Source organism: Taudactylus pleione, unplaced genomic scaffold, assembly GCF_031769625.1.
Source record: "Taudactylus pleione unplaced genomic scaffold, aTauple2 ptg000967l, whole genome shotgun sequence".
Classification (NCBI taxonomy): domain Eukaryota; kingdom Metazoa; phylum Chordata; class Amphibia; order Anura; family Myobatrachidae; genus Taudactylus; species Taudactylus pleione.
In genome coordinates, this window is record NW_028285368.1 from 12,702,501 (window position 1) to 12,710,000 (window position 7,500).

Consider the following 7,500-nt stretch of genomic DNA (forward strand, 5'->3'; position numbering starts at 1 on the left):
TTAATAGAAAAGAATGTTATGGCAGTATAAAATTACCTACAGCACCTGGTATTCCCAGGTGGTCTCCCATTCAAGTACTAACCAGGCCCAAAACTGCATAGCTTCCAAGATCAGACGAGATTGGGCATGTCCAGTGTGGTTTGGCTGTAGGCGCTCAAAAACATTAACTTTAGACCTCTTTTACTTCTTAACACAAGTAAATTCATTGATAAGTTGAAAAAATTAAATGTAAAATGTAATAGAAAAGAATGTTATGGCAGTAGAAAATAACCTACAGCACCTGGGATTCCTAGTTAGTCTCCCATCCAAGTACTAACCAGTCCCAACACTGCATAGCTTCCAAGATCAGACGAGATTGGGCATGTCCAGTGTGGTTTGGCTGTAGGTGCTCAAAAACATTAACTTTAGACCTCTATTACTTCATAACTCAAGGAAATTCATTGATAAGTTGAAAAAATTAAATGTAAAATGTAATAGAAAAGAATGTTATGGCAGTATAAAATTACCTACAGCACCTGGTATCCCCAGGTGGCCTCCCATCCAAGTATTGACCAGGCCCAACACTGCATAGCTACCAAGATAAGACAAGATTGGGCATGTCCAGTGTGGATTGGCTGTAGGTGCTCAAAAGTATTAACTTTAGACCTCTCTTACTTCTTAACTCAAGGAAATTCATTGATAAGTTGAAAAAATTAAATGTAAAATGTAATAGAAAAGAATGTTATGGCAGTATAAAATTACCTACAGCTCCTGGTATTCCCAGGTGGTCTCCCATCAAGTACTAACCAGGCCCAACACTGCATAGCTTCCAAGATCAGACGAGATTGGGCATGTCCAGTGTGGTTTGGCTGTAGGTGCTCAGAAACATTAACTTTAGACCTCTTTTACTTCTTAACTCAAGTAAATTCAATGATAAGTTGAAAAATTAAATGTAAAATGTAATAGAAAAGAATGTTATGGCAGTATAAAATTACCTACAACTCCTGGTATTCCCAGGTGGTCTCCCATCCAAGTACTAACCAGGCCCAACACTGCATAGTTTCCAAGATCAGACGAGATTGGGCATGTCCACTGTGGTTGGGATGTAGGTGCTCAAAAACATTAACTATAGAACTCTATTACTTCTTAACTCAAGTAAATTCATTGATAAGTTGAAAAAATTAAATGTAAAATGTAATAGAAAAGAATGTTATGGCAGTATAAAATTACCTACAGCACCTGGTATTCCCAGGTGGTCTCCCGTCCAAGTACTAACCAGGCCCAACACTGCACAGCTTCCAAGATCAGACGAGATTGGGCATGTTCAGTGTGGTTTGGCTGTAGGTGCTCAAAAATATTAACTTTAGACCTCTTTTACTTCTTAACTCAAGTAAATTCATTGATAAGTTGAAAAAATTAAATGTAAAATGTAATAGAAAAGAATGTTATGGCTGCATAAAATTACCTACAGCACCTGGTATTCCCAGGTGGTCTCCCATCCAAGTACTAACCAGGCCCAACACTGCATAGCTTCCAAGATCAGATGAGATTGGGCATGTCCAGTGTGGTTTGGCTGTAGGTGCTCAAAAACATTAACTTTAGACCTCTATTACTTCATAACTCAAGTAAATTCATTGACAAGTTGAAAAAATTAAATTTAAAATGTAATAGAAAAGAATGTTATGGCAGTATAAAATTACAAACAGCACCTGGTATTCCCAGGTGGTCTCCCATCCAAGTACTAACCAGGCCCAACACTGCATAGCTTCCAAGTTCAGACGAGAATGGGCATGTCCAGTGTGGTTTGGCTGTAGGTGCTCAAAAACATTAACTTTAGACCTCTTTTACTTCTTAACTCAAGTAAATTCAATGATAAGTTGAAAAATGAAATGTAATATGTAATAGAAAAGAATGTTATGGCAGTATAAAATTACCTACTGCACCTGGTTTTCCCAGGTGGTCTCCCACCCAAGTACTGACCAGGCCCAACACTGCATAGCTACCAAGATAAGACGAGATTGGGCATTTCCAGTGTGGATTGGCTGTAGGTGCTCAAAAGTATTAACTTTAGACCTCTATTACTTCTTAACTCAAGGAAATTCATTGATAAGTTGAAAAAATTAAATGAAAAATGTAATAGAAAAGAATGTTATGGCAGTATTAAATTACCTACAGCTCTTGGTATTCCCAGGTGGTCTCCCATCCAAGTACTAACCAAGCCCAACACTGCATAGCTTCCAAGATCAGACGAGATTGGGCATGTCCACTGTGGTTTGGCTGTAGGTGCTCAAAAACATTAACTTTAGACCTCCATTACTTCTTAACTCAAGTAAATTCATTGATAAGTTGAAAAAATTAAATGTAAAATGTAATAGAAAAGAATGTTATGGCAGTATAAAATTACCTACAGCACATGGTATTCCCAGGTGGTCTCCCATCCAAGTACTAACCAGGCCCAACACTGCATAGTTTCCAAGATCAGACGTGATTGGGCATGTCCAGTGTGGTTTGACTGTAGGTGCTCAAAAACATTAACTTTAGACATCTTTTACTTCTTAACTCAAGTAAATTTATTGATAAGTTGAAAAAATTAAATTAAAATTTAATAGAAAAGAATGTTATGGCAGTATAAAATTACCTACAGCACCTGGTATTCCCAGGTGGTCTCCCATTCAAGTACTAACCAGGCCCAAAACTGCATAGCTTCCAAGATCAGACGAGATTGGGCATGTCCAGTGTGGTTTGGCTGTAGGCGCTCAAAAACATTAACTTTAGACCTCTTTTACTTCTTAACTCAAGTAAATTCATTGATAAGTTGAAAAATGTAATGTAAAATGTAATAGAAAAGAATGTTATGGCAGTATAAAATTACCTACAGCTCCTGGTATTCCCAGGTGGTCTCCCATCCAAGTACTAACCAGGCCCAACACTGCATAGCTTCCAAGATCAGACGAGATTGGGCATGTCCACTGTGGTTTGGTTGTAGGTGCTCAAAAGCATTAAATTTAGACCGCTATTTCTTCTTAACACAAGTAAATTTATTGATAAGTTGAAAAAATTAAATGTAAAATGTAATAGAAAAGAATGTTATGGCAGCATAAAATTACCTACAGCACCTGGGATTCCTAGTTAGTCTCCCATCCAAGTACTAACCAGTCCCAACACTGCATAGCTTCCAAGATCAGACGAGATTGGGCATGTCCAGTGTGGTTTGGCTGTAGGTGCTCAAAAACATTAACTTTAGACCTCTATTACTTCTTAACTCAAGTAAATTCATTGATAAGTTGAAAAAATTAAATGTAAAATGTAATAGAATAGAATGTTATGGCAGTATAAAATTACCTACTGCACCTGGTTTTCCCAGGTGGTCTCCCATCAAAGTATTGACCAGGCCCAACACTGCATAGCTACCAAGATAAGACAAGATTGGGCATGTCCAGTGTGGATTGGCTGTATGTGCTCAAAAGTATTAACTTTAGACCTCTATTACTTCTTAACTCAAGTAAATTCATTGATAAGTTGAAAAAATTAAATGTAAAATGTAATAGAAAAGAATGTTATGGCAGTATAAAATTTCGTACAGCACCTGGTATCCCCAGGTGGTCTCCCATCCAAGTACTAACCAGGCCCAACACTGCATAGCTTCCAAGATCAGACGAGATTGGGCATGTCCAGTGTGGTTTGGCTGTAGGAGCTCAAAAACATTAACTTTAGACCTCTTTTACTTCTTAACTCAAGTAAATTCAATGATAAGTTGAAAAATTAAATGTAAAATGTAATAGAAAAGAATGTTATGGCAGTATAAAATTACCTACAGCTCCTGGTATTCCCAGGTGGTCTCCCATCCAAGTAGTAACCAGGCCCAACACTGCATAGTTTCCAAGATCAGACGAGATTGTGCATGTCCAGTGTGGTTGGGCTGTAGGTGCTCAAAAACATTAACTTTAGACCTCTATTACTTCTTAACTCAAGTAAATTCATTGATAAGTTGAAAAAAGTAAATGTAAAATGTAATAGAAAAGAATTTTATGGCAGTATAAAATTACCTACAGCACCTGATATTCCCAGGTGGTCTCCCATCCAAGTACAAACCAGGCCCAACACTGCATAGCTACCAAGATCAGACAAGATTGGGCATGTCCACTGTGGTTTGGCTGTAGGTGCTCAAAAGCATTCAATTTAGACCGCTATTATGTCTTAACACAAGTAAATTCATTGATAAGTTGAAAAAATTAAATGTAAAATGTAATAGAAAAGAATGTTATGGCAGTATAAAATTACCTACAGCACCTTGGTTTCCTAGGTAGTCTCCCATCCAATTACTAACCAATCCCAACACTGCATAGCTTCCAAGATCAGATGAGATTGGGCATGTCCAGTGTGGTTTGGCTGTAGGTGCTCAAAAACATTAACTTTAGAACTCTATTACTTCTTAACTCAAGTAAATTCATTGATAAGTTGAAAAATTAAATGTAAAATGTAATAGAAAAGACTGTTATGGCAGTATAAAATTATCTACAGCACCTGGTATTCCTAGGTGGTCTCCCATCCAAGTACTAACCAGGTCCAACACTGCATAGCTTCCAAGATCAGACAAGATTGGGCATGTTCAGTGTGGTTTGGATGTACGTGCTCAAAAACGTTAACTTTAGACCTCTTTTACTTCTTAGCTCAAGTAAATTCATTGATAAGTTGAAAAAATTAAATTTAAAATGTAATAGAAAAGAATGTTATGGCTGCATAAAATTACCTACAGCACCTGGTATTCCCAGGTGGTCTCCCATCCAAGTACTAACCAGTCCCAACACTGCATAGCTTCCAAGTTCAGACAAGATTGGGCATGTCCAGTGTGGTTTGGCTGTAGGTGCTCAAAAACATTAACTTTAGACCTCTTTTACTTCTTAATTCAAGGAAATTCATTGATAAGTTGAAAAAATTAAATGTAAAATGTAATAGAAAAGAATGTTATGGCAGTATAAAATTTTGTACAGCACCTGGTATCCCCAGGTGGTCTCCCATCCAAGTACTAACCAGGCCCAACACTGCATAGCTTCCAAGATCTGACGAGATTGGGCATGTCCAGTGTGGTTTGGCTGTAGGAGCTCAAAAACATTAACTTTAGACCTCTTTTACTTCTTAACTCAAGTAAATTCAATGATAAGTTGAAAAATTAAATGTAAAATGTAATAGAAAAGAATGTTATGGCAGTATAAAATTACCTACAGCTCCTGGTATTCCCAGGTGGTCTCCCATCCAAGTACTAACCAGGCCCAACACTGCATAGTTTCCAAGATCAGACGAGATTGTGCTTGTCCAGTGTGGTTGGGCTGTAGGTGCTCAAAAACATTAACTTTAGACCTCTATTACTTCTTAACTCAAGTAAATTCATTGATAAGTTGAAAAAATTAAATGTAAAATGTAATAGAAAAGAATTTTATGGCAGTATAAAATTACCTACAGCACCTGGTATTTCCAGGTGGTCTCCCATCCAAGTACAAACCAGGCCCAACACTGCATAGCTACCAAGATCAGACAAGATTGGGCATGTCCACTGTGGTTTGGCTGTAGGAGCTCAAAAACATTAACTTTAGACCTCTTTTACTTCTTAACTCAAGTAAATTCAATGATAAGTTGAAAAATTAAATGTAAAATGTAATAGAAAAGAATGTTATGGCAGTATAAAATTACCTACAGCTCCTGGTATTCCCAGGTGGTCTCCCATCCAAGTACAAACCAGGCCCAACACTGCATAGTTTCCAAGATCAGACGAGATTGTGCTTGTCCAGTGTGGTTGGGCTGTAGGTGCTCAAAAACATTAACTTTAGACCTCTATTACTTCTTAACTCAAGTAAATTCATTGATAAGTTGAAAAATTAAATGTAAAATGTAATAGAAAAGACTGTTATGGCAGTATAAAATTACCTACAGCACCTGGTATTCCTAGGTGGTCTCCCATCCAAATACTAACCAGGTCCAACACTGCATAGGTTCCAAGATCAGACAAGATTGGGCATGTTCAGTGTGGTTTGGCTGTACGTACTCAAAAACGTTAACTTTAGACCTCTTTTACTTCTTAGCTCAAGTAAATTCATTGATAAGTTGAAAAAATTTAATGTAAAATGTAATAGAAAAGAATGTTATGGCTGCATAAAATTACCTACAGCACCTGGTTTTCCTAGGTGGTCTCCCATCCAAGTACTAACCAGGCCCAACACTGCATAGCTTCCAAGATCAGACGAGATTGGGCATGTCCAGTGTGGTTTGGCTGTAGGCGCTCAAAAACATTAACTTTAGACCTCTTTTACTTCTTAACTCAAGTAAATTCATTAATCAGTTGAAAAAATTAAATGTAAAATGTAATAGAAAAGAATGTTATGGCAGTATAAAATTACCTACAGCTCCTGGTATTCAAAGGTGGTCTCCCATCCAAGTACTATCAAGGCCCAACACTGCATTGCTTCCAAGATCAGACAACATTGGCCATGTCCAGTGTGGTTTGGCTATAGGTGCTGAAAAATATTAACTTTAGACCTCATTTACTTCTTAACTCAAGTAAATTCATTGCTAAGTTGAAAAAATGTAATGTAAAATGTAACAGAAAAGAATGTTATGGCTATATAAAATTACCTACAGCACCTGGTATTCCCAGGTGGTCTCCCATCCAAGTACTAACCAGGCCCAACACTGCATAGCTTCCAAGATCAGATGAGATTGGGCATGTCCAGTGTGGTTTGGCTGTACGTGATAAAAGCGTTAACTTTAGACCTCTATTACTTCTTAACTCAAGTAAATTCATTGTTAAGTTGAAAAAATTAAATGTAAAATGTAATAGAAAAGACTGTTATGGCAGTATAAAATAACCTACAGCACCTGGGATTCCTAGGTGGACTCCCATCCAAGTACTAACCAAGTCCAACACTGCATAGCTTCAAAGATCAGACGAGATTGGGCATGTCCAGTGTGGTTTGGCTGTAGGTGTTTAAAAACATTAACTTTAGACCTCTTTTACTTCTTAACTCAAGTAAATTCATTGATAAGTTGAAAAAATTAAATGTAAAATGTAATAGAAAAGAATGTTATGGCTGCATAAAATTACCTACAGCACCTGGTATTCCCAGGTTGTCTCCCATCCAAGTACTAACCAGGCCCAACACTGCATAACTTCCAAGATCAGATGAGATTGGGCATGTCCAGTGTGGTTTGTCTGTAGGTGCTCAAAAACATTAACTTTAGACCTCTATTACTTCTTAACTCAAGTAAATTCAGTTATAAGTTGAAAAAATTAAATGTAAAATGTAATAGAAAAGAATGTTATGGCAGTATAAAAGGATGTACAGCACCTGGTATTCCCAGGTGTTCTCCCATCCAAGTACTAACCAGGCCCAACACTGCATAGCTTCCAAGATCAGATGAGATTGGGCATGTCCAGTGTGGTTTGACTGTAGGTGCTCAAAAACATTAACTTTAGACATCTTTTACTTCTTAACTCAAGTAAATTCATTGATAAGTTGAAAAAATTAA

At 37.3% G+C, this 7,500-nt stretch overlaps 1 non-coding gene and 28 pseudogenes across 1 annotated transcript; all 29 read right to left on the reverse strand.

Moving 5' to 3' along the window:
• Positions 1 to 33: 33 nt before the first annotated feature.
• Positions 34 to 152, reverse strand: LOC148470961 (5S ribosomal RNA; annotated as a pseudogene).
• Positions 153 to 268: 116 nt separating this feature from the next.
• LOC148470962 (5S ribosomal RNA) lies at positions 269 to 387 on the reverse strand (annotated as a pseudogene).
• A 351-nt stretch (positions 388 to 738) lies between these two features.
• Positions 739 to 856, reverse strand: LOC148470963 (5S ribosomal RNA; annotated as a pseudogene).
• Positions 857 to 971: 115 nt separating this feature from the next.
• On the reverse strand, positions 972 to 1,090 carry LOC148470964 (5S ribosomal RNA; annotated as a pseudogene).
• Positions 1,091 to 1,206: 116 nt separating this feature from the next.
• LOC148470965 (5S ribosomal RNA) lies at positions 1,207 to 1,325 on the reverse strand (annotated as a pseudogene).
• A 116-nt stretch (positions 1,326 to 1,441) lies between these two features.
• Positions 1,442 to 1,560, reverse strand: LOC148470966 (5S ribosomal RNA). The gene has a single exon (XR_015874307.1). It is a non-coding gene; the product is annotated as a 5S ribosomal RNA (ribosomal RNA).
• Positions 1,561 to 1,676: 116 nt separating this feature from the next.
• Positions 1,677 to 1,795, reverse strand: LOC148470967 (5S ribosomal RNA; annotated as a pseudogene).
• Positions 1,796 to 1,910: 115 nt separating this feature from the next.
• On the reverse strand, positions 1,911 to 2,029 carry LOC148470968 (5S ribosomal RNA; annotated as a pseudogene).
• A 116-nt stretch (positions 2,030 to 2,145) lies between these two features.
• LOC148470969 (5S ribosomal RNA) lies at positions 2,146 to 2,264 on the reverse strand (annotated as a pseudogene).
• Positions 2,265 to 2,380: 116 nt separating this feature from the next.
• Positions 2,381 to 2,499, reverse strand: LOC148470970 (5S ribosomal RNA; annotated as a pseudogene).
• Positions 2,500 to 2,614: 115 nt separating this feature from the next.
• On the reverse strand, positions 2,615 to 2,733 carry LOC148470971 (5S ribosomal RNA; annotated as a pseudogene).
• A 115-nt stretch (positions 2,734 to 2,848) lies between these two features.
• On the reverse strand, positions 2,849 to 2,967 carry LOC148470972 (5S ribosomal RNA; annotated as a pseudogene).
• A 116-nt stretch (positions 2,968 to 3,083) lies between these two features.
• LOC148470973 (5S ribosomal RNA) lies at positions 3,084 to 3,202 on the reverse strand (annotated as a pseudogene).
• Positions 3,203 to 3,553: 351 nt separating this feature from the next.
• LOC148470974 (5S ribosomal RNA) lies at positions 3,554 to 3,672 on the reverse strand (annotated as a pseudogene).
• Positions 3,673 to 3,787: 115 nt separating this feature from the next.
• Positions 3,788 to 3,906, reverse strand: LOC148470975 (5S ribosomal RNA; annotated as a pseudogene).
• Positions 3,907 to 4,022: 116 nt separating this feature from the next.
• LOC148470976 (5S ribosomal RNA) lies at positions 4,023 to 4,141 on the reverse strand (annotated as a pseudogene).
• Positions 4,142 to 4,257: 116 nt separating this feature from the next.
• Positions 4,258 to 4,376, reverse strand: LOC148470977 (5S ribosomal RNA; annotated as a pseudogene).
• A 115-nt stretch (positions 4,377 to 4,491) lies between these two features.
• LOC148470978 (5S ribosomal RNA) lies at positions 4,492 to 4,610 on the reverse strand (annotated as a pseudogene).
• Positions 4,611 to 4,726: 116 nt separating this feature from the next.
• Positions 4,727 to 4,845, reverse strand: LOC148470979 (5S ribosomal RNA; annotated as a pseudogene).
• A 116-nt stretch (positions 4,846 to 4,961) lies between these two features.
• Positions 4,962 to 5,080, reverse strand: LOC148470980 (5S ribosomal RNA; annotated as a pseudogene).
• Positions 5,081 to 5,195: 115 nt separating this feature from the next.
• On the reverse strand, positions 5,196 to 5,314 carry LOC148470981 (5S ribosomal RNA; annotated as a pseudogene).
• A 116-nt stretch (positions 5,315 to 5,430) lies between these two features.
• LOC148470982 (5S ribosomal RNA) lies at positions 5,431 to 5,549 on the reverse strand (annotated as a pseudogene).
• A 115-nt stretch (positions 5,550 to 5,664) lies between these two features.
• On the reverse strand, positions 5,665 to 5,783 carry LOC148470983 (5S ribosomal RNA; annotated as a pseudogene).
• Positions 5,784 to 5,898: 115 nt separating this feature from the next.
• Positions 5,899 to 6,017, reverse strand: LOC148470984 (5S ribosomal RNA; annotated as a pseudogene).
• Positions 6,018 to 6,133: 116 nt separating this feature from the next.
• LOC148470985 (5S ribosomal RNA) lies at positions 6,134 to 6,252 on the reverse strand (annotated as a pseudogene).
• Positions 6,253 to 6,603: 351 nt separating this feature from the next.
• LOC148470986 (5S ribosomal RNA) lies at positions 6,604 to 6,722 on the reverse strand (annotated as a pseudogene).
• Positions 6,723 to 6,837: 115 nt separating this feature from the next.
• Positions 6,838 to 6,956, reverse strand: LOC148470987 (5S ribosomal RNA; annotated as a pseudogene).
• A 116-nt stretch (positions 6,957 to 7,072) lies between these two features.
• LOC148470988 (5S ribosomal RNA) lies at positions 7,073 to 7,191 on the reverse strand (annotated as a pseudogene).
• Positions 7,192 to 7,307: 116 nt separating this feature from the next.
• Positions 7,308 to 7,426, reverse strand: LOC148470989 (5S ribosomal RNA; annotated as a pseudogene).
• Between the last annotated feature and the right edge of the window lie 74 nt (positions 7,427 to 7,500).